Genomic DNA, 27,808 nt, shown 5'->3' on the forward strand with positions numbered 1-27,808 from the left:
CAAACATGGATATATCTTCACAGCCATCTGTATAAACATGAAAATATCCACACCGCTATCAGTATAAACATGGAAATACCTACAACGCTACCTGAATAAACATGGAAAAATCTACACCGCTATCCCTATACACTGGGAAATATCAACTCTGCTATAGGTATAAACATTGAAATAACTACATCGCTATCTGTATATACATGGAAATATCTACACCGCTATATGTATAAACAAGGAAATACATACACAGCTATCTGCGTAAACATGGAAATGTCTACACCGCTATCTGTATAAACATGGAAATATCTACACCGCTATCTGTGTAAAGATGGAAATATCTACACCGCAATCTGTGCAAAGATGGCAATATCTACACCTCTATCTGTGTAAAGACGGAAATATCTGCACCGCAATCTGTACAAAGATGGAAATAACTACACCGCTATCTGTATAAACATGGAAATATCTGCACTGCTTTCTGTATAAACAAGGAAATATCTACATCGCTATCTGCATAAACATGGAAATATCTCCACCGCTATCTCTATAAACATGGAAATATCTACACCGCTATCTGTATACACATGGAAATATGTACACAGCCATCTCTATAAACTTGGAAATATCTACACCGCTATCTGTCTAAACATGGAAGTATCTACACTGATATCCATCTGTATAACCATGGAAATATCTACACTGCCATCTGTATAAACATGGAAATAGCCACACCGCTCTCTGTATAAACATGGAAATAACTACACCGCCATATGAATAAACATGGAAATATCTACACCGACATCTCTATAAACATGGAAATATGTACACCGCCATCTGTACAAAAATGGAAATATCTATACCGCCATCTGTAGAAACATGGAAATATCTACACCGCAATCTGTATAAACGTAGAAATATCTACACAGTCATCTCTATAAACATGGATATAACTACAACACCATCTCTATTAACAGGCAAATATCTACACTGCCATCTCTATAAACACTTAATTATTTACACAGCCATCTGTATAAACATGGAAATATCTACAAAGCTATCTGTATGAACATGTAAATACCTACACCGCTATGTCTATAAACATGGAAATATCTACACCGCTATCCCTAAAACATGGAAAAATCAACAACGCTATCTGTATAAACATGGAAATAACTACACCGCTATCTGTATAAACATGGAAATATCTACAACGCTACCTGTATAAACATGGAAATATGTACACCGCTATCTGTGTAATCATGGAAATCTCTACACCACTATCTGTAGAAACATGGAAATATCTACAATGCCATCTGTATAAACATTGAAATATCTACACCGCTATCTGTGTAAAGATGGAAATATCTACACCGCAATCTCTGAAAATATGGAAATATCTACACCTCTATCTGTGTAAAGATGGAATTATTTGCACCGCAATCTGTACAAAGATTGAAATATCTACACCGCTCTCTATATAAACATGGAAATATCAACACCGCCATCGGTATAAACATGGAAATATGTTCACCGCCATCTATGTAAAGATGGAAATAACTACAGCGAAATCTGTATAAACATGGAAATATCTACACCAAAATCTGTATAAACATGGAAATATCCACACCGCAATCTCCATAAAAATGGAAGTATCTACACCGTCATCTGTATAAACAAGGAAATAGCTTCATCACTATCTGCATAAACATGGAAATATCAACACCAATATCTATCTGTATAAACATGGAAATATCTACACTGCCATCTGTATAAAGATGGAAATAGGCACTCCGATCTCTGTATAAACATGGAAATATCTACACCGCCATCTGAATAAACATGGAAATATCTACACCGATATCTCTATAAACATGGAAATATCTACACCGCCATCTGTATACACATGTAAATATCTACACAGCCATCTGTATAAACATGGAAATACTTACACCACTATCTGTATAAACAGGGAAATATCTACACTGCTATCTGTATAATCACAAAAGTATCTACACAGCTTTCTGTATAAACTTGGAAATATCTACACCGCCATCAGTATAAACATGGAAATATCTCCACTGCAATCTGTATAAATATGGAAATATCTCCACCGCTATCTGTATATACCTGGAAATATCTACACAGCTATCTGTATAAACATGGAAATATCTACACCGCTATCTGTATAAACATGGAAATATCTACAACTCTATGTGTATAAACATGGAAATATCTACACCAATATCTATCTGTATAAACATGGAAATATCTACACCGCCATCTGTATAAACTTGGAAATGTCTACACCGCCATCTCAATAAACATGGAAATATCTATACAGACGTATGTATAAACATAGAAATATCTACACCGCCATCTGTGTAAACATGGAAATATCTACACCGCCATCTGTATAAAGATGGAAATATCTACACCGCCGTCTGTATAAACATGGAAATATCTACACTGTCATCTGTATAAACATGGAAACATCTACACCTCCATCTCTATAAACATGGAAATATCTACACCTCCATCTGAATAAACATGGAAATATCTACAGAGTCGTCTGTATAAACATGGAAATATCTACACCTCAATCTGTATAAACATGGAAATACCTACAACGCTATCTGTAGAAACATGGAAAAATCTACACCGCTAACTGTATAAACATAGAAATATCTGCACCGCCATGTGTATAAACATGGAATTATGTTCACCGCCATCAGTATAAATATGGAAATATCTCCACCGCTATCTGTATAAACAAGGAAATATATACACCGTCATCTGTATGAATATGGAAATATCTACACCTCCATCTGTATAAACAAGGAAATATATACACCCTCATCTGTATGAACATGGAAATATCTACACCTCCATCTGTACAAACATGGAAATATCTACACAGCCATCTGTAAACATGGAAATATCTACAACACTATCTCAATAAACACGGAAATACTTACACGGCTATCTCTATAAACATGGAAATATCTACACAGCTATCTGTATAAACACGGAAGTATCTACACCGCCATCTGTATAAACATGGAAACATCTCCACTGCAATCTGTATAAACATGGAAATATCTCCACCGCTATCTGTAATAAACATGGAAATATCTACACCGCTATCTGAATAAACATGGAAATATCTACACCGCTATCTGCATAAACATGGAAATATCTACACCGCTATGTGTATAAACATGGAAATATCTACACCGATATCTATCAGTATAAACATGGAAATATCTACACCCCCATGTGTATAAACATGGAAATGTCTACAGCGCCATCTCAATAAACATGGAAATATCTATAAAGCTATGTGAATAAACATAGAAATATCTACACCGCCATCTGTATAAACATGGAAATATCTACACCCCCATCTCTAAAAACATGGAAATACCTACACCACGATCTGTATAAACATGGAATTATCTACAGAGTCGTCTGGATAAACATGGAAATATCTACACCTCAATCTGTCTAATATTGAAAATATCTACACGGCCATCTGTATACACATGGATATATCTACACAGCCATCAGTATAAACATGAAAATATCTACACCGCTATCTGTATAAACAAGGAAATACCTACAACGCTATCTGTATAAACATGGAAAAATCTACACCGCTATCCCTATAAACATGGAAATATCAACTCCGCTATCTGTATAAACATGGAAATAACTACACCACAATCTGTATAAACATGGAAATATCTACAACGCTATCTGTGTAAACATAGAAATATCTACACCGCCGTCTGTATAAACATGGAAATATCTACACCACCATCTGTATAAACATGGAAATATCTACACTACCATCAGCATAAACACGGAAATATCTACACTGCCATATGCATAAACATGGTAATATCTACACCGCTGTCTTTATAAACAGGGAAATAATTACACTGCTATCTGTATAAACATTGAATTACCTACACCACTGTCCCTACAAACGTGGAAATATAAACAGCGCTATCTGTATAAACATGGAAATATCTACACCGCTATCTGTGCAAAGGTGGAAATATCTTCACCGCTATCTATGTAAACATGGAAATATCTACACCGCTATCTGTATAAACAGGGAAATATCTACAACGCTACCTGTATAAACATGGAAATATCTCCATCGCTATCTGTGTAATCATGGAAGTATCTACACCGCAATCTGTATAAACATGGAAATATCTACACCGCTATCTGTCTAAACATGGAAATATCTACACCGATATCTATCTGAATAAACATGGAAGTATCTACACAGCCATCTGTATAAACATGGAAATAGCCACACCGCTCTCTGTAAAAACATGGAAATATCTACACCGCCATCTGAATAAACATGGAAATATCTACACCGACATCTCTATAAACATGGCAATATCTGCACTGCCATCTGTATAAAAATGGAAATATCTACACCGCCCTCTGTAGAAACATGGAAATAACTACACCACCATCTGTATAAACATGGATATATCTACACAGTCATCTCTATAAACATGGATATAACTACACCACCATCTCTATAAACAGGCAAATATCTACACAGCCATCTCTATAAACACGGAAATATTTACACAGCCATCTGTATAAACATGGAAATATCTACACCTCTATCTGTATAAACATGGAAAAATCTACAGAGTCATATGTGTAAACATGGAAATATCTACACCACAATCTGTATAAACATGGAAATATCTACACTGCCGTCTGCATAAACATGGAAATATCTTCACTGCCATATGCATAAACATGGAAATATCTGCACCACTCTCTTTATAAACAGGGAAATAACTACACTGCTATCTGTATAAACATTGAATTACCTACACCACTGTCCCTATAAACATGGAAATATCAACACCGCTATCTGTATAAACATGGAAATATCTACACCGCTATCTGTGTAAAGGTGGAAATATCTACACCGCTATCTACGTAAACATGGAAATATCTACACCGCTATCTGCATAAACATGGAAATACCTACAATGCTATCTGTGTAAACAAGGAAATATCTACACCGCCATCTGTATAATCATGGAAATATTTACACAGCCATCTGTTTGAACATGGAAATATCTACACCGCTAACTGTATAAACATGGAAATACCTACACCGCTATGTCTATAAACATGGAAATATCTACACCGCTATCCCTATAAACATGGAAATATCAACACCGCTATCTGTATAAACATGGAAATAACTACACCGCTATCTGTATAAACATGGAAATATCTACACCGCCATCTGTATAAACACGGAAATATCTACAACACTATCTCTGTAAACATGGAAATATCTACCATGCTATCTGTATAAACATAGAAGTACCTACACTGCCATCTCCATAAACAAGGAAATATCTACACCGCCATCTCAATAAATATGGAAATATCTACTCCGCCATCTCTATAAACATGGAAATATCTACACCGCCATCTGTATATACATGGAAATATTTACACCGCCACTTCTATAAACATGGAAATATCTACACAGCCATCAGTATAAACATGGAAATATCTACCCCACCATCTGTAAATATGGAAATATCTACACTGCCATCTGTATAAACATGGAAATATGTACACCACTCTCCGTATAAACATGGAAATATCTACACCATGACCTGTATAAACATGGAAATATCTACAACGCTATCTGTATAAACATGGAAATATCTTCACTGCTAAATATGTAAAGATGGAAATATGTACACCACTATCTGTGTAAACATGGACATAACTACAACACTATCTGTGTAAATATGGAAATATGTACACCGCTATCTCTATAAACATGGAAATATCTACATAGCTATCTGCATAAACAAGGAAACACCTTCACCGCTATGTGTATAAACATGGAAATATCTACACCGCTATCCCTATAAACATGGAAATACCTACACCTCTATGTGTATAAACGTGGAAATATCTACACCACAATCTGTATAAACATGGAAATATCTACAACACCATCTCTATAAACATGGAATTATCTACAACACCATCTGTATAAACATGGAAATATCTACACCGCCATCTCTATAAACATGGAAATATCTACACTGCCGTCTGTATAAACATGGAAATATCTACACCGCTATCCCTATAAACATGGAAATACCTACACCGCTATCTCTATAAACATGGAAATATCTACACAGCTATCTGCATAAACAAGGAAAAACCTACACCGCTATGTGTATAAACATGGAAATATCTACACCGCTATTCCTATAAACATGGAAATATCAACACCGCTATCTGTATAAACATGGAAATAAATGCACCACTATCTGTATAAACATGGAAATATCTACACCATCCGTATAAACATGGAAATATCTACACCGCCATCTGAGTAAACATGGAAATATCTGCACCGCTATTTGTATCAACATAGAAATATCTACACTGCCATACCCCTAAACATGGAAATAACTACACCGCCATTTCTATAAATATGGAAATATCTACACCGCCATCTGTATAAACATGGAAGTTTCTGCACCGCCATCTGTATATACATGGAAATATCTACACTGCCATTTCCATAAACATGGAAATACCTACACAGCCGTCTGTATAAACATGGAAATATCTGCACTGCCATCTGTATAAAGATGGAAATATCTACACCACCGTCTGTATAAAAATGCGAATATCTACACTGCTATCTGTATAAACTTGGAAATATCTGCAACGCTATCTCTATAAACATAGAAATATCTGCACCGCCATCTGAATAAACATGGAAATACCTACAATTCCATCTGTATAAAGATGGATTTATCTACACCGCCATCTGTATAAACATGGAAATAACTACACCGCTATCTGTGTAAACATGGAAATATTTACACCGCTATCTGTATACACATGGAAATATCTACACCGCCATCTGTATAAACTTGGAAATATCTAATCTGCCATTTGTATAAACATGGATATAACTACACAGACATGTGTATAAACATGAAAATACCTACACCACTATCTGTATAAACATGGAAATAACTTCTCCGCTATCTGTATAAACATGGAAATATCTACAAAACCATCTGTTTAAACTTGGAAATATCTACACCACTATCTTTGAAATCATGGAAATATCTTCACGGCTATCAGTATAAACATGGAAATATCTACACCGCCATCTCTATAAACATGGAAATATCTTCACCACCATCTGTATAAACATGGAAATATCTACACCGCCATCTCTATAAACATGGAAATAACTACACCGCCAACAGTATGAACATGGAAATATCTACACCACCATCTGTATAAACATGGAAATATCTACACGGCCATCTGTATAAAGATGGAAATAAGTACAGCGCCATCTGTATAAACATGGAAGTATCTACACCGCTATCTGTATAAACATGGAAATATCTACACTACAATCTCTAAAATAATGGAAATATCTACACCATCATCTGTATAAACATGGAAATATCTGCATCTCTATCTGTATAAACATGGAAATATCTATACCGCCATCTGTAGAAACGTGGAAATATCTACAGAACCATCTGTATAAACATTTCAATACCTGCAGTACCGTCTGTGGAAAGTTGGAAATATCTACACCACGATCTGTATAAATATGGAAATATCTAAAACACTATCTCTATAAACATGGAAATAACTACACCGCTATTTGTATAAACATGGAAATATCTACACCGCTTTCTGTATAAACATAGAAATATCTACACCACGATCTTTATAAACAAGGAGATATCTCCACCGCTATCAGTATAAACATGGAAATATCTACACTGTCATCTGTTTAAACATGATAATATCTACAATGCCATCTGTATAAAGATGGAAATATCTACACCGCTATCTGTATAAATATGGAAATATCTACACCGCTATCTCTATAAACATGGAAATAACTACACCGCTCTCTGTATAAACATGGAAATGTCTACACCGTCATATGTATAAGTATGGAAATATCTTCACCGCCATCTGCATAAACATGGAAATATCTACACAGCCATCTGTATGAACATGGAAATATCTACACCGCCATCTCTATACACATGAAAATATGTATACCGCCATCTCCAGAAACATGGAACTAACCACACCGCCATCTGTATAAACCTGGAAATATCTACACTGCCGTCTGTATAAAGATGGAAATATCTACACACAGAGCTGTATAAACATGGAAATATATACACCGCTATCTGTATACACTTGGAAATATCTACACCACTATCTCTATAAACATGTAAATAAATTCACCGCCATTTCTATAAACATGGAATCATCTACACCGCTATCTGTATAAATATGGAAATATGTACAACGCTATCTGTATAAACATGAAAATATCTACACCGCCATCTCCAGAAACATGGAAATATCTACACCGCTATGTGTATAAACATTGAAATATCTATACTGCTCTCTGTATAAACATGGAAATATCTACACCGCCATCAGCATAAACATGGAAATATCTACAGAGTCATCTGTATACACATGGAATTATCTTCACAGCCATCTGTATAAACATGGAAATACCTACATCGTTATCTCTATAAACATGGAAATACCTACATCGCCATCTCTATAAGCATGAAAATATCTACACCGCCATCTCCATATAAATGGAACTATCTAAACCACCATCTGTATAAACATGGAAATATCTACACCGCTATCTCTATAAATATGAAAATATCTACACTGCCCTCTGTATAAAGATGGAAATATCTACATTGAGAGCTGTATAACATGGAGATATACACAGCGCTATCTGTATAAGCATGGAAATAGCAACCCCGCTCTCTCTATAAACATGGAAATACTTACACCGCCATCTCTATAAACATGGAAATATCTACATCGCTATCTCTATAAACGTAGAAATATCTACACCGCCACCTCTATAAACATGGAAATATTTACATCGCCATCTCCATAAACATGGAAATATCTACACCGCCATCTGTATAAACATGGAAATATCTACAACGCCATCTGTATAAACTTGGAAATATCTACCCTGACATCTGTAGAAAGATGGAAATATGTACACCGTGATATGTATAAACATGGAAATTACTACACCGCTAACTGTATAAACATGGAACTATCTACACCGCCATCTCTATAAACATGGAAATATCTACAATGCCATTTCCATAAAGAAGGAAATATCTACACGGCGAGCTGCATAAACATTGAAGTATCTACACCACTATCTGTATAAACATTTAAATAACAACACCGCCATCTGTATAAACATGGAAATACCTACACCTCTATCTGTAGAAACATCGAAATATATACAAAACTATATCTATCAACATGGAAATAACTACACCGTCATCTCTATACACATGGAAATATCTACACCGCTATCTCTATAAACATAGAGATATCTACATCGCCATTTCTATAAACATGGAAATATCTACAAATCCATCTGCATGAACATCGAAATATCTACAGCGCTATCTGTATAAACATGGAAATATCTAAAGCACCATCTGTATAAACATGGAAATATCTACACCGCCATCTCTGGAAAGATGGAAATATCTACAGAGTCATCTGTATTCACATGGAATTATCTACACAGCCATCTCTATAAACATGGGAATATCTACATCGCCATCTCTATAAGCATGAAAATATCTACACCGCCATCTCCATAAACATGGAAAAATCTACACCGCCATCTCCATAAACACGGAACTATCTACAGCACCATCAGTATAAACATGGAAATATCTACACCGCTATCTCTATAAACATGGAAATATCTACACTGCCCTCTGTATAAAGATGGAAATAATTACATTGCGAGCTCTATAACATGAAAATATACACAGCACTTTCTGTATAAGCATGGAAATAGCAACAACGCTATCTGTATAAACATGGAAATATCTACAACGCTATCCCTATAAACATGGAAATATCTATGCCGCTATCTCTAGAAACATGGAAATACTTACACCGCCATCTCCATAAACATGGAAATATCTACACCGCTATCTCTATAAACATAGAAATATCTACAACGCCATCTCTATAAACATGGAAATATCTACACCGCCGTCTGTATAAACTTGGAAATATCTACCCTGACATCTGTAGAAAGATGGAAATATGTACACCGCGATCTGTATAAACATGGAAATTTCTGCACCGCTACCTGTATAAACATGGAAATATCTACAACGCTATCTGTATAAACATGGAAATATCTACAATGCTATCTGTGTAAACATGAAATATCTACAGAGCTATAAATGTAAACATGGAAATACCTACACCACTATCTGAATAATCATGGAAATATCTACACCGCAATCTCTGCAAAGATGGAAATATCTACACTGTTATCTGTATAAACAAGGAAATATCTACACAGCCATCTGTATAAACATGGAAATATCTACACCGCCATCTCTATAATCAGGGAAATAGCTACACCGCTATCGCTATAAACATGGAAATATCTTCACCGCCATCTCTATAAACATGGAAATATCTACACGGCCATCTCTGTAAACATGGAACTATCTACTCCGCCATCTCTATAAACATGGAAATATCTAAACGGCCATCCCAATAAACATGAAAATATCTACACCGCCATCTCCATAAACATGGAAATATCTACACCGCCATCTGAGGAAAGATGGAAATATCTACACCACGATCTGTATAAACATGGAAAAATCTACACCGCTACCTATGTAAACATGGAAGTATCTACACCGCTATCCATATAAACATGGAAATATCTACACCACTATCTCCATAAACCAGGATATATCTCCACCGCTATCTGTATAAAAATGGAAATATCTAAACCAACATCTGTATAAACATGGAAATAGCTACACCGCTATCTGTATAAACATGGAAATACCTACACCGCCATCTGTATAAACATGGAAATATCTACACCGTCATCTGTATAAACATGGAAATGTCTACACTACCATCTCTATAAACATGGACATATCTACACGTCCATCTGTATACACATGGAAATATTTACAAGGCCATCTGTATACACATGGAAATATCTACACCGCCATCTCTATAAATATGAAAATATCTACACTGCCATCTCCATAAACATGGAATTATCTGCACCACCATCTGTATAAACATGGAAATATCTACACCGCTATCTGTATAAACATGGGAATATCTACACTGCCATATGTATAAAGATGGAAATACCTACACCACGATCTGTATAAACATGGAAATATCTATACCGCTATCTGTATAAACATGGAAATACCAACACCTCTGTCTGTATAAACATGGAAATATCTACACTGCTATCTGTATAAACATGGAAATATCTACACCGCTATCTCTATAGACATAGAAATATCTACACCACCATTTCATTAAACATGGAAATATCTACACAGCCTTGTGCATAAACATGGAAATATCTACACTGTTATCAGTAAAACATGGAAATATCTACACCGCTATCTCTATAAAGATTGAAACATCTACCCCGCTATCTCCATAAACATGAAAATATCTACACCACCACATGCATAAACATGGACTTACACCGCCATCTCTATAAAGATGGAAATATCTACACCGCTATCTCTGTAAACATTGAAATATCTACACCGCCATGTATATAAACATCGAAATATCTACACCACCATCTACATGAATATGGAAATGTCTACACCGCCATCTGTATAAACATGGAAATATCTATACCGCCATCTGTAGAAACGTGGAAATATCTACAGAACCATCTGAATAAACATTTCAATACCTACACTACCGTCTGTGGAAAGTTGGAAATATCTACACCACGATCTGTATAAATATGGAAATATCTAAAACACTATCTCTATAAACATGGAAATAACTACAGCGCTATTTGTATAAACATTGAAATATCTACACCACGATCTTTATAAACAAGGAGATATCTCCACCGCTATCAGTATAAACATGGAAATATCTACACCATCATCTGTTTAAACATGAAAATATCTACAATTCCATCTGTATAAAGATGGAAATATCTACACTGCTACCTGTATAAATATGGAAATATCTACACCGCTATCTCTATAAACATGGAAATATCTACACCGCTCTCTGTATAAACATGGAAATGTCTACACCACCATCTGTATAAACATGCAAATATCTCCACAGTCATCTGTATAAACATGGAAATACCTTCACCACCATCTGTATAAACATGGAAATATCTAGAATGAAATCTTTATAAACTTCGAAATATCTACACAGCCATCTGTATAAACATGGAAATATCAACACCGATATCGCTATAAACATGGAGATATCTACATCGCTCTCTGTATAAACATGGAAATATCTACATCTCTGTGTGTACAAACATGGAAATATCTCCACCGCTATCTGTATAAACATGGAAATACCTACACCACTATCTCCATAAACATTGAAATACCTACACCGCTATCTGCATAAACATGGAAATATCTACAACGCTATCTGTGTAAACATGGAAATACCTACACAGCTATCTGTGTAAATTTGCAAATAACTACAACACCAATTGTAAATATGGAAATATCTACACCGCCATCTGTATAAACATGGAAATATCTACACTGCCATCTGTTTTAACATGGAAATATCTACACAGCCATCTCCATAAACATTGAAATATCTACACCGCTATCTGCATAAACATGGAAATACCAACACCGCTATCTGTATAAACATGGTAATATCTACACCGCTATCCCTATAAACATGGAAATAACAACACCGCTATCCGTATAAACATGGAAATATCTACACTGCTATCTGTATAAACATGGAAATATCTACACCGATATCGCTATTAACATGGAAATACCTACACAGCCATCTCTATAAACATGGAAATATCTACACCGCTATCTGCCTAAACATGGAAATATCTACACCGCTATCTGTATAAACATGTAAACATCTACACCGCTATCTGTATAAACTTGGAAATATCTACCCCGCTATCTGTATAAACGTGGAAATATCTCCACCGCTATCTGTATAAACATGGAAATATCTACAATGCCATCTGTATAAACATGGAAATATATACTCCATGATCTGTATAAACATGGAAACATCTAAACCGCTATCTGTATAAATATGGCAATATCTACACTGCTATCTCTATAAACATGCAAATATCTACACCTCTATCTGTAAAAACATGGAAATATCTACACCATTATCTCTATAATCATGAAAATATCTACACTGCCATCTGTATATACCTGCATATATCTACACAGTCATCTGTGTAAACATGGAAATATCTACACCACCATCTCTATAAACATGGAAATATCAACAATGTCATCAGCATACACATGGAAATATCTACACAGCCATCTGTATAAACATGGAAATATCTGCATCGCTATCTCTATAAACATGGAAATACCTACGCAGCTATCTCTATAAACATGGAAATATCTACACGGCTATCTCTATAAACACGGAAATATCTACACCGCCATCTCTATAAACATGAAAATATCTACACCGCCATATCCATAAACATGGAATGAACTACACCGCCATCTGTATAAACATGGAAATATCTACACAGCTATCTGTATAAAGACGGAAATATTTACGCCGCTATCTGCATAAACATGAAGATATCTGCACCGCTATCTGTATAAAAGTGGAAATATCTACACCGCTATCTGTATAAACGTGGAAATATCTACACCGCTATCTTTATAAACGTGGAAATATCTACACCTCTATCTGTGTAAACACGGAAATGTCTACAACGCTAACTCTGTAAACATGGAAATATCCTCACAACTATGTGTGTAAACTTGGAAATATCTACACTGCTACCTGTGTGAAGAGGGAAATATCTACACCGCAATCTGTGCAAAGATGGAAATATCTACTCCGCTATCTCTGTAAACATGGAAAATCTACACCGCTATCTATATAAACATGGAAATATCTACAACGCTATCTGTGCAAAGATGGAAATATCTACACCGCTATCTCTGTAAACATGGAAATAACTACACCGCTATCTGTATAAAAATGGAAATATCTACATCGCTATCTGTATAAACATGGAAATATCTACATTGCCATCTGTATAAACATGGAAATATCTGCACCGTGATCTGTATAAACATGGAAACATCAAAACCGCTATCTGTATCAATATGGAAATATCTACACTGCTATCTCTATAAACAAGGAAACATCTACACCTCTATCTGTGAAAACATGGAAATATCTACACCGTTCTCTCTATAAACATGGAAATATTTACACCGCCATCTGTATATACATGCATATATCTACACAGTCATCTGTATAAACATGGAAATATCTACACCACCATCTCTATAAACATGGAAATATCAACAATGTCATGTGTATACACATGGAAATATCTACACAGCCATCTGTATAAACATGGAAATATCTGCATCGCTAACTCTATAAACATGGAAATACCTACGCAGCTATCTCTATAAACATGGAAATATCTACACGACAATCTCTATAAACACGGAAATATCTACACCGCCATCTCAATAAACATGAAAATATCTACACCTCCATCTCCATAAACATGGAAAGAACTACACCGCCATCTGTATAAACATGGAAATATCTACACCGCTATCTGTATAAACATGGAAATATCCACACTGCCATCTTTTAAAAGATGTTAATATCTATACCGCGAGCTGTATAAAGATTGAAATATCTACACCGCAATCTGGATAAACATGGAAATACCAACACCGCCGTCTGTATAAACATGAAAATATCTACACCGCTATCTGTATAAACATGCAAATATCTACATCGCTATCTCTATACACATGGAAATACCTTCACAGCCATCTCTATAAACATGGAAATATCTACACCGCTATCTGCCTAAACATGGAAATATCTACACCGCTATCTGTATAAACATGGAAATATCTCCACCGCTATCTGTATAAACATGGAAATATCTACAATGCCATCTGTATAAACATGGAAATATCTACACCGTGATCTGTATAAACACGGAAACAGCTAAACCGCTATCTGTATAAATATGGCAATATCTACACTGCTATCTGTATAAACATGCAAATATCTACACCTCTATCTGTAAAAACATGGAAATATCTACACCATTATCTCTATAATCATGAAAATATCTACACCGCCATCTGTATATACCTGCATATATCTACACAGTCATCTGTATAAACATGGAAATATCTACACCACCATCTCTATAAACATGGAAATATCAACAATCTCATCTGCATACACCAGGAAATATCTACACAGCCATCTGTATAAACATGGAAATATCTGCATCGCTATCTCTATAAACATGGAAATACCTACGCAGCTATCTCTATAAACATGGAAATATCTACACGGCTATCTGTATAAACACGGAAATATCTACACCGCCATCTCTATAAACATGAAAATATCTACACCGCCATATCCATAAACATGGAATGAACTACACCGCCATCTGTATAAACATGGAAATATCTACACAGCTATCTGTATAAAGATGGAAATATTTATGCCCCTAGCTGCATAAACATGAAGATATCTGCACCGCTATCTGTATAAAAGTGGAAATATCTACACCGCTATCTGTATAAACGTGGAAATATCTACACCGCTATCTGTATAAAAGTGGAAATATCTACACCGCTATCTGTATAAACATGGAAATATCTACAACGCAATCTGTGTAAACATGGACATATCTACACCGCTATCTCTTTATATATGAAAATATCTACACCGCTATCTGTATAAGCATGGAAATATCTACACCGATATCTGTACAAACATGGAAATATCTACACCGATATCTCAAGAAACATGGAAATATCTACACCGCCATCTGTATAAACATGCAAATACCTACACAGTCATCTGTATAAACATGGAAATATATACACCACCATACCTACAAACATGGAAATATCTACACCGCCATCTCTACACACCTGGAAATATCTACACAGCCATCTGTATAAACATGGAAATATCTACACCGCTATCTCTATAAACATGCATATGTCTACACCACCATCTCTATAAACAGGGAAATACCTACACTGCCATGTGTATACACATGGAAATATCTACACAGCCATCTGTATAAACATGGAAATACCTACACCGCTACCTGTGTAAACATGAAAATATCTACACCGCTATCTGTAAAAAGATGGAAATATCTACACCGCTATCTGTATAAATGTGAAATATCTACACCGCTATCTGTATAAACGTGGAAATATCTACAACACTATCTGTATAAACGTGGAAATATCTACTTCGATATCTGTATAAACGTGGAAATATCTCCAACGCTATCTGTTTAAATGTGGAAATATGTACACCGCTATCTTTATAAACGTGGAAACATCTACACCGCTATCTGTGTAAACACGGAAATGTCTACAACGCTAACTCTGTAAACATGGAAATATCCTCACAACTATGTGTGTAAACTTGAAAATATCTACACTGCTACCTGTGTAAAGAGGGAAATACCTACACCGCAATCTGTGCAAAATGGAAAGATCTACACCGCTATCACTGTAAACATGGAAATTTCTACACCGCTATCTGTATAAACATGGAAATAACTACAACGCTATCTGTGCAAAGATGGAAATATCTACACCGCTATCTCTGTAAACATGGAAATAACTACACCGCTATCTGTATAAAAATGGAAATATCTACAGCGCTATCTGTATAAACATGGAAATATCTACACTGCCATCTGTATAAACATGGAAATATCTGCACCGTGATCTGTATAAACATGGAAACATCAAAACCGCTATCTGTATAAATATGGAAATATCTACACTGCTATCTCTATAAACATGGAAATATCTACACCTCTATCTGTAAAAACATGGAAATATCTACACCGTTCTCTCTATAAACATGGAAATATTTACACCGCCATCTGTATATACATGCATACATCTACACAGTCATCTGTATAAACATGGAAATATCTACACCACCATCTCTATAAACATGGAAATATCAACAATGTCATGTGTATACACATGGAAATATCTACCCAGCCATATGTATAAACATGGAAATATCTGCATCGCTATATCTATAAACATGGAAATAACTACGCAGCTATCTCTATAAACATGGAAATATCTACACGACAATCTCTATAAACACGGAAATATCTACACCGCCATCTCTATAAACATGAAAATATCTACACCGCCATCTCCATAAACATGGAAAGAACTACACCGCCATCTGTATAAACATGGAAATATCTACACCGCTATCTGTATAAACATGGAAATATCCACACTGATATCTGTAAAAAGATGTTAATATCTATACCGCGAGCTGAATAAAGATTGAAATATCTACAGCGCAATCTGGATAAACATGGAAATACCAACACCACCGTCTGTATAAACATGAAAATATCTACACCGCTATCTGTATAAACATGCAAATATCTACATCGCTGTCTCTATACACATGGAAATACATACACAGCCATCTCTATAAACATGAAAATATCTACACAGCTATCTGCCTAAACATGGAAATAACTACACCGCTATCTGTATAAACATGGAAATATCTACACCGCTATCTGTATAAACTTGGAAATATCTACCCCGCTATCTGTATAAACATGGAAATATCTCCACCGCTATCTGTATAAACATGGAAATATCTACAATGACATCTGTATAAACATGGAAATATCTACACCGTGATCTGTATAAACATGGAAACATCTGAATCGCTATCTGTATAAATATGACAATATCTACACTGTTATCTCTATAAACATGGAAATATCTACACCTCTATCTGTAAAAACATGGAAATATCTACAACATTATCTCTATAATCGTGAAAATATCTACACCGCCATCTGTATAGACCTGCATATATCTACACAGTCATCTGTATAAACATGGAAATATCTACACCACCATCTCTATAAACATGGAAATATCAACAATGTCATCTGCATACACATGGAAATAACTACACAGCCATCTGTATAAACATGGAAATATCTGCATCGCTATCTCTATAAACATGGAAATACCTACGCAGCTATCTCTATAAACATGGAAATATCTACACGGCTATCTCTATAAACACGGAAATATCTACACCGCCATCTCTATAAACATGAAAATATCTACACCGCCATATCCATAAACATGGAATGAACTACACCGCCATCTGTATAAACATGGAAATATCTACACCGCTATCTGTATAAACATGGAAATATCCACACTGCCATCTGTAAAAAGATGGAAATATCTATACCGCGAGCTGTATAAAGATGGAAATATCTACACCGCTATCTGTATAAACATGGAAATACCAACACCACCGTCTGTATAAACATGAAAATATCTACACCGCTACCTGTATAAACATGGAAATATCTACACTGCAATCTCTGTAAACATGGAAATACCTACACCACCATCTTTATAAACATGAAAATATCTAAACCACCACCTCCATAAACATGGAACTATCTACACTGCCATCTGTATAAACATGGAAATATCTACACCGCTATCTGTATAAACATGGAAATATCTACACCGCTACCTGAATAAACATGGAAATATCTTAACCGCTTTCTGTATAAATATGGAAATATCTACAACGCTATCTATGTAAACTTGGAAATATCTACAGTGCTATCTGTGGAAACATGGAAATATCTACACCTCTATATCTATAAACGTGAAAATATCTACACCGCCATCACCATAAACATGGAACTATCTACACCACCATCTGTGTAAAAATGTAAATATCTACACCACTATCTGTATAAACATGGAAATATCTACACCATTATCTGCTTAAAGATGGAAATATCTACAACGCTATCTGTGTAAATATGGAAATATTTACAGAGCTATCTGTGTAAACATGGAAATATCTACACCGCTATCTATGTAAAGATGGAATTATCTACAACGCAATCTGTGCAAACATGGAAATATCTACACCGCTATCTGTGTAAACTTGGAAATATCTACACCGCTATCTCTATAATCATGGAAATATCTACACCGCTATCTGTAAACATGGAAATATCTACACCACCATCTGTAGAAACATGGAAATATCTACACCGCTATCTGTGTAAACATGGAAATATCTATAAGGCTATCTTTATAAGCATGGAAATATCTACACCGCCATCTCTATAAACATGGAAATATCTACACTGCCATCTATATCAACATGGAAATATCAACAAAGCCATCTTTATATACATGGAAATATCTACACTGCTATCTCTATAAACATGGAAATATCTACGCCGCCATCTCTATAAACATGAAAATATCTGCACCGCCATCTTCATAAACATGGAACTATCTACACTGCCATCTGTATAAACACGGAAATATCTACACTGCCATCAGTATAAAGATGGAAATATTTACAACGCGAGCTGTATAAACATGGAAATATCTACACCGCTACCTCTATAAACATGGAAATATCTAAACCGCCATCTCTGTAAAGATGAAACTATCTACACCGCCATCTGCATAAAGGTGTAAATAACTACACCACCATGTGTATAAACATGGAAATTTCTACACCGCCATCTGTATAAACATGGAAATATCTACACTATCATCTGTAGAAAGATGAAAATATCTACACCGCGATCAGTATAAACATGGAAATTTCTATACTGCTACCTTTATATACATGGAAATATTTCCACCACTATTTGTATAAACATGGAAATATCTACACTATGATCTGTATAAACATGGAAATATCTACACCGCTATCTCTATAAACATGGAAATATTTTCACCGCCATCTCTATAAACATGGAAATATCTACACCGCTATCTGTATGAACTTGGAAATATCTACATCGCTATCTTTATAAATATGGAAATATCTTCACTGCCGTCTGTATATATATGGAAATAACTCCACCGCAATCTCTATAAACATGGAAATATCTACACCGCTATCGGTACAAATATGGAAATATCTACACTGCTATCTCTGCAAACATGGAAATATCTACACCGATATCTGTATAAACAAGGAATTATCTACACCGCTATCTGTATAAACATGGAAATATCTACAACGCAATCTGAATACACATGGAAATACCTACAATGCTATCTCTATAAACATGGAAATACCTACACCGCCATCTCTATAAATATGGAAATACTTAAACCACCATCTCTACAAAGATGAAACTATCTACACCGCCATCTGCATAAATGTGTAAATATCTACACCACCATCTGTATAAACATGGAAATTTCTACACCGCCATCTGTATAAACATGGAAATATCTACAATGTCATCTGTAGAAAGAAGAAAATATCTACACCGCGATCAGTATAAACATGAAAATTTCTAAACCGCTACCTTTATAAACATGAAAATATTTCCACCGCTATTTGTATAAACATGGAAATATCTACACTACAATCTGTATAAGCATGGAAATATCTACACCGCTATCTCTGTAAACATGGAAATACGTACACCGCCATCTCTATAAACATGGAAATATCTACACCGCTATCTCTATAAACATGGAATTAATTACACCGCCATCTCTATAAACATGGAAATATCAACACCCACATCTGTATAAACATGGAAATATCTACACTGCCATCTATAGAAAGATTGAAATATCTACACCGCAATCTGTGCAAAGATGGAAATAACTACACCGCTATCTGTGTAAACATGGAAATATCTACAACGCTATCAGCATATACATGGAAATAACTACACCGCCATCTGTATAAACATGGAAATATCTACAACACTATCTGTATAAATATGGAAATATCTACAACGCTATCTCTGTAAACTTGGAAATAGCTATCCCGCTATCTGTATAAACATGGAAATATCCACACCGCCATCTCTACAAACTTGGAAATATCTACACCACCATCTCTATACACCTGAAAATATCTTCACCGCCATCACCATAAACATGGAAATATTTACACTGCCAACAGTAAACATGGAAATAGCTACAACTCTATCTGTATAAACATGGAAATATCTACACCACTATCTGTATAAATATGGAAATATCTACACCGCCTTCTGTATAAACATGGAAATATCTACACAGTCATCTGTATAAACATGGAAATATCTACACTGCCATCTGTAGAAAGAAGGAAATAACTGCACCACGATCTGCATAAACATGGAAATTGCTACACGGCCACCTTTATAAACATGGAAATGTCTACACCGCTATCTCTATAAACATGGAAATATCTACACGGCAATCTGTATAAACATGGAAATATCTACACAGTCATCTGTATTAGCATGGAAATATCTACAGCGCTATCTTTATAAACATGGAAATAGCTACACCGCTATCTGTATAAACATGGAAATTTCTACACTGCTATCTCTGTAAACATGGAAATATCTAAACCACCATCTGCATAAACATGGAATTATCTACACATTCATCTGTATTAGCATGGAAATATCTACACCAACATCTCTATGAACATGGAAATAACTACACGGCCATGTTTATACACATGGAAATATCTACAGAGCTATCGGTATAAACATGGAATTATCTACAGCGCTATCTCTATAAACATGGAAATACCTGCAACGCTATCTCTATAAACATGGAAATATCTGCAGCGCAATGTCTATAAACATGGAAATATCTACACCGCCATCTCTATAAACATGAAATTACCTGCACCGCCATCTCCATAAACATGGAACTATCTACAATGCCATGTGTATAAACATGGAAATATCTACACCGCTATCTGTATAAACATGAAAATATCTACACCGCTCTCTGTATAAACATGGGAATACCAACACTGCTATCTGTATAAACATGGAAATCACAACACCGCTATCTGTATAAACATGGAAATATCTTCAACGCTATCTCTAGAAACATGGAAATATCTTCAACGCTATCTCTATAAACATGGAAATACCTACACCGCCATCTCTATTCTCATGAAAATATCTAAACCGCTATCTCTATGAACATAGAAATATCTACACCGTCATTTCTATAAACATGGAAATATCTACACCGCCATCTGTACACACATGGAAATATCTACTCCGCTATCTGTATAAACATGGAAATATCTACACTAACATCTGTGGAAAGATGGAAATAACTTCACCGCGATCTGTATAAACATGGAAATATGTACAGCGCTACCTGTATAAACATGGAAACCTCTACACCGCTATCTGTGTAAACATGGAAGTATCTACACCGCTATGTTTATAAAGATGGAAATATCTACAACGCTATCTGTGTAAACATGGAAATGTGTACGCCGCTATCTGTGTAAATGTAGAAATATCTACACCGCAATCTGTGCAAAGATGGAAATCTCTACAACGCTATGTCTATAAACATGGAAATATCTGCATCGCTATCTGTAGAAACATGAAAATATCTACACCGCTATCTCTATAAACATGGAAATATCTACACCAACATATGTACAAATATGAAAATATCTACACAGTCATCTGTATAAAAATGGAAATATCTACAACACCATCTGTATAAACATGGAAATATCTACACTACCATCTGTATACGCATGGAAATATCTACACAGCATCAGTTTAAATATGGAAATATCTGTACAACTATCTCTATACACATGGAAACACCTACACCTCTACCTGTATAAATATGGAAATATCTACTCCGCTATCTCTGTAAACATGAAAATATCTGCAATGCTATCGGTGTAAACATGGAATTATCTACAGAGCTATCTGTGTAAACTTGGAAATATCTACACCACTATCTGTGTAAAGATGGAAATATCTATACTGAAATTTGTGCAAAGATGGAAATATCTACACCGCTATCTCTGTAAACATGGAAATATCTAAACCGCTATCTGCCTAAACATGGAAATATCTACACTGCCATCTGTATAAACATGGAAATATCTACACCGCCATCTCTATAAACATGGAAATAACTACAATGCTATCTGCATAATTATGGAAATATCAACCAGGCTATCTCTATAAACATGTAAATATCTATACCGCTATCTGTATAAACATGGAAATATCTACACCACTATATGTATAAACATGTAAATATCTACACCGCTGTCTGTATAAACATGGAAATAACTACACTGCTACCTGTAAAAACATGGAAATTTCGATACCGCTATCTGTATAAACATGGAAATATCTACACCGCTATCTGTATAAATATGGAAATATCTAAACCGCTATCTCTATAAACATGGAAATGTCTACACCACTATCTGTATAAACATGGAAATATCTACACGGCTATCTCTATAAACATGGAAATGTCTGAACCGCCATCTGTATAAACATGGAAATTACTTCACAGTCATCTGTATATACATGGAAATGTCTACACCACCATTTGTATAATCTTGGAAATATCTACACAGCCATCTCTATAAACATGGAAATATCTACACCGCTATCTTTTAAACATGGAAATAGCCAGTCCGCTATCTGTATAAACATGGAAATATCTACACTGCCATCTCTAAAAACAGGGTAATATCTACACAGTCTTCTGTATAAACATGGAAATATCTACACCTCCATCTGTACAAACATGGAAATATCTAAATTGCCATCTGTATACACATGGAAATATCTACACCGCAATCTGTATTAACATGGAAATATGTACATCGTTATCTGTATAAACATGGAAATATCTCCACCGCTATCTATATAAACATGGAAATACCTACACCGCTATCTGTATAAATATAGAAATATCTACACCGCTATCTCTATAAACATTGAAATGTCTACACCGCTATCTCTATAAACATGGAAATACCTACACCGTTACCTGTACAAACGTTGAAAAATCTACACCGCCATCTCTATAAACATGGAAATATCTATGCTGACAACTGTGGAAAGATGGAAATATCTACACCATGATCTGCATAAACATGGAAATTTCTACACTGCTACCTTTAAAACATGGAATATCTACACCGCTATCTGTGTAAACATTGAAATATCTACACCACGATCTGTATAAACATGGATATATCTCCACCACTATCTGTATAAACAAGGAAATATCTACACTGCTGTCTGTAAAATCATGGAAATATATACACCGCTATCTGTATAAACATGGAAATAACTACACGGGTATCCCTATAAACATGGAAATGTCTACACTTCTATCTGTGGATACATGGAAAAATCTAAACCACTATCTCTATAAACAAGGAAATATCTACAACGCTATCTGAGTAAACATGGAAATATATACAGACATATCTGTGTAAACATGGAAATATCTACATCGCTATCAGTGTAAAGATGGAAATATCTACACCACAATCTGTGCAAAGATGGAAATATCTACACCACCATCTGTGTAAACCTGGAAATATCTACACCGCTGTCAGTATATGCATGGAAATATCTACATTGCAATCTCTTTGAACATGGAAATATCTACACCACCATCTCCATAAACTTGGAAGTTCCTACACCGCCATCTCTATAAACATGGAAATACCTACAACGCTATCTGTATCAATATGGAAATATCTACACCGCTGTCTCTATAACCATGGAAATAGCTACACCGCTATCTGTATAAACATGGAAATAGCTACACTGCTATCTCTGAAAACATGGAAATAGCTACACCGCCATCTGTATAAACACGGAAATATCTAAACAGTCATCTGTATAAGCATGGTAATATCTACACCACCATCACTATAAACATGGAAATATATACACTGCCATCTGTATACACATGGGAATATCTACACAGCCATCTGTATAAACATGGAAATATCTTCACAGCTATCTCTACAAACATGGAAATACCTACACCGCTATCTCTATAAACATGGAAATATCTACACCGCTATCTGTATGAACTTGGAAATATCTATGCCGCTATCTTTATAAACATGGAGATATCTACACCGCCATCTGTATAAATATGGAAATGTCTCCACCGCTATCTGTATAAACATGGAAATATCTCCACCGCTATCTGTATAAACATGTAAATACCTACACCGCTATCTCTATAATCATGGAAATATCTACACCGCTATCTTTATAAACATGGAAATATCCACACCGCTATCTGTATAAACATGGAAATATCTTCATCGCTACTTGTATAAACATGGAACTATCTACACCGCAATCTGTATAAACGCAGAAATATATACACCACTCTCAGTGTAAACATGTAAATATCTACAATGCTATCTGTATAAACATGCAAATATCTACAACGCTATCTGTGTAAACATGGAAATATCTACACCGCTATCTGTGAAACATGGAAATACCTACACCATTATCTGTGTAAACATGGAAATATGTACCCCGCCATCTGTGCAAAGTTGGAAATATATACACCGCTATCTGTGTAAAGATGGAAATATCTTCCCTGAAATCTGTGCAAAGATGGAAATATCTACACTGCAATCTGTGCAAAAATGGAAGTATCTACACCGCTATCTGTGTAAACATGGAAATATCTACACCGCTATCTGTATAAACATGGAATTATCTACACCGCCATCTGTATAAACAGGGAAATATCTACAGCGCCATCTTAATGAACATGGAAATATCTACACCGCTACCGCTATAAATATGGAAATATCTACACCGCTATCTCTGTAAACATGGTAATATCTACACCGTTATCTGTATAAACAAGGAAATATCTACACTGCTATCTGTATAACCATGGAAATATCTACAACGCAATCTGAATACACATGGAAATACCTACAAAGCTATCTCTATAACCATGGAAATACTTACACCGCCATCTCTATGAACATGGAAATATCTAAACCGCCATCTCTATAAACATGAAACTATCTACACCGCCATCTGCATAAAGGTGTAAATATCTAGACCACCATCTGTATAAACATGGAAATTTTTACACCGCCATCTGTATGAACATGGAAATATCTACACAGTCATCAGTATTAGCATGGAATTATCTACACCACCATCCTTAGAAACCTGGAAATATATACACGGCCATCATAATACACATGGAAATATCTTCAGAGCCATCTGTATAAACATGGAAATATCTACACCGCTATCTCTATAAACATGGAAATACTTACACCGCCATCTTTGTAAACATGGAAATATCTACACACACATCTGTATAAACATGGAAATTTCTACACTGCCATGTGTAGAAAGATTGTAATATCTACACCGCAATCTGTGCAAAGATGGAAATAACTACACCGCTATCGGTGTAAACATGGAAATTTCTACACAGCTACCTTTATAAACATGGAAATATCTACACCGCTTTCTCTATAAACATGGAAATACCTACACCGCCATCTGTATAAACTTGGAAACATCTACACACTCATCTGTATTAGCATGGAAATATCTGCACTGCTATCTTTATAAACATGGAAATAGATACACCGCTAACTGTATAAACATGGAAATATCTACACCACTATCTCTATAAACATGGAAATATCTACACAGCCATCTGTATAAACATGGAAATATCTACACAGTCATCAGTATTAGCATGGAATTATCTACACCACCATCCTTAGAAACCTGGAAATATATACACGGCCATCATAATACACATGGAAATATCTTCAGAGCCATCTGTATAAACATGGAAATATCTACAGCGCTATCTCTATAAACATGGAAATACTCACACTGCCATCTCTATAAACATGGAAATATCTACACCGCTGTCTCTATAAACATAGAAATATATACATTGCCATCTCTATAAACATGGAAATATCTACACCGCCATCTTCATAAATATGGATATATCTACACAGCCATCTGTATACACATGGAAATATCTACAAAGCCTTCTATATAAGCATGGAAATATATACACCGGTATCTCTATAAACATGGAAATACCTACAACACTATCTGTATAAACATGGAAATATCTACACTGGTATCTCTATAAACACGGAAACTTCTACACCGCCAACTGCATAAACATGCAAATATCTACACAGACATATGTATAAACATGGAAATATCTACACTACCATCTCTTTAAACATGGAAATATCTAGACTGCCATCTCTATTCACATGGAAATATCTACCCAGACATCTGTATAAACATAGAAATATCTACACCGCTATCACTATAAACATGGAAATACCTACACCGCTATCTTTATAAACTTGGAATTATTTACACCGCTATCTGTACAAACATGGAAATATCTAGACCGCAATCTGTATAAGCATGGAAATATATGCAACGCTATCTGTGTAAACATGGAAATATCTACACAGTTATCTGTGCAAATTTTGAAATATCTACACCGCTATCTGTGTAAAGATGGAAATATCTACACCGCAGTCTGTGCAAAGATGGAAATCTCTACACTGATATCTCTGTAAACTTGGAGATATCTACACCGCTATCTCTATAAACATGGAAATATCTACCCAACCATCTGATAAACATGCAAATATCTACACAGTCATTTGTATAAACATGGAAATATCTGCACCACCATTTCTATAAACATGGAAATATCTAGACTGCCATCTCTATACACATGGA

Source organism: Pan paniscus, chromosome 8, assembly GCF_029289425.2.
Source record: "Pan paniscus chromosome 8, NHGRI_mPanPan1-v2.0_pri, whole genome shotgun sequence".
NCBI lineage: Eukaryota > Metazoa > Chordata > Mammalia > Primates > Hominidae > Pan > Pan paniscus.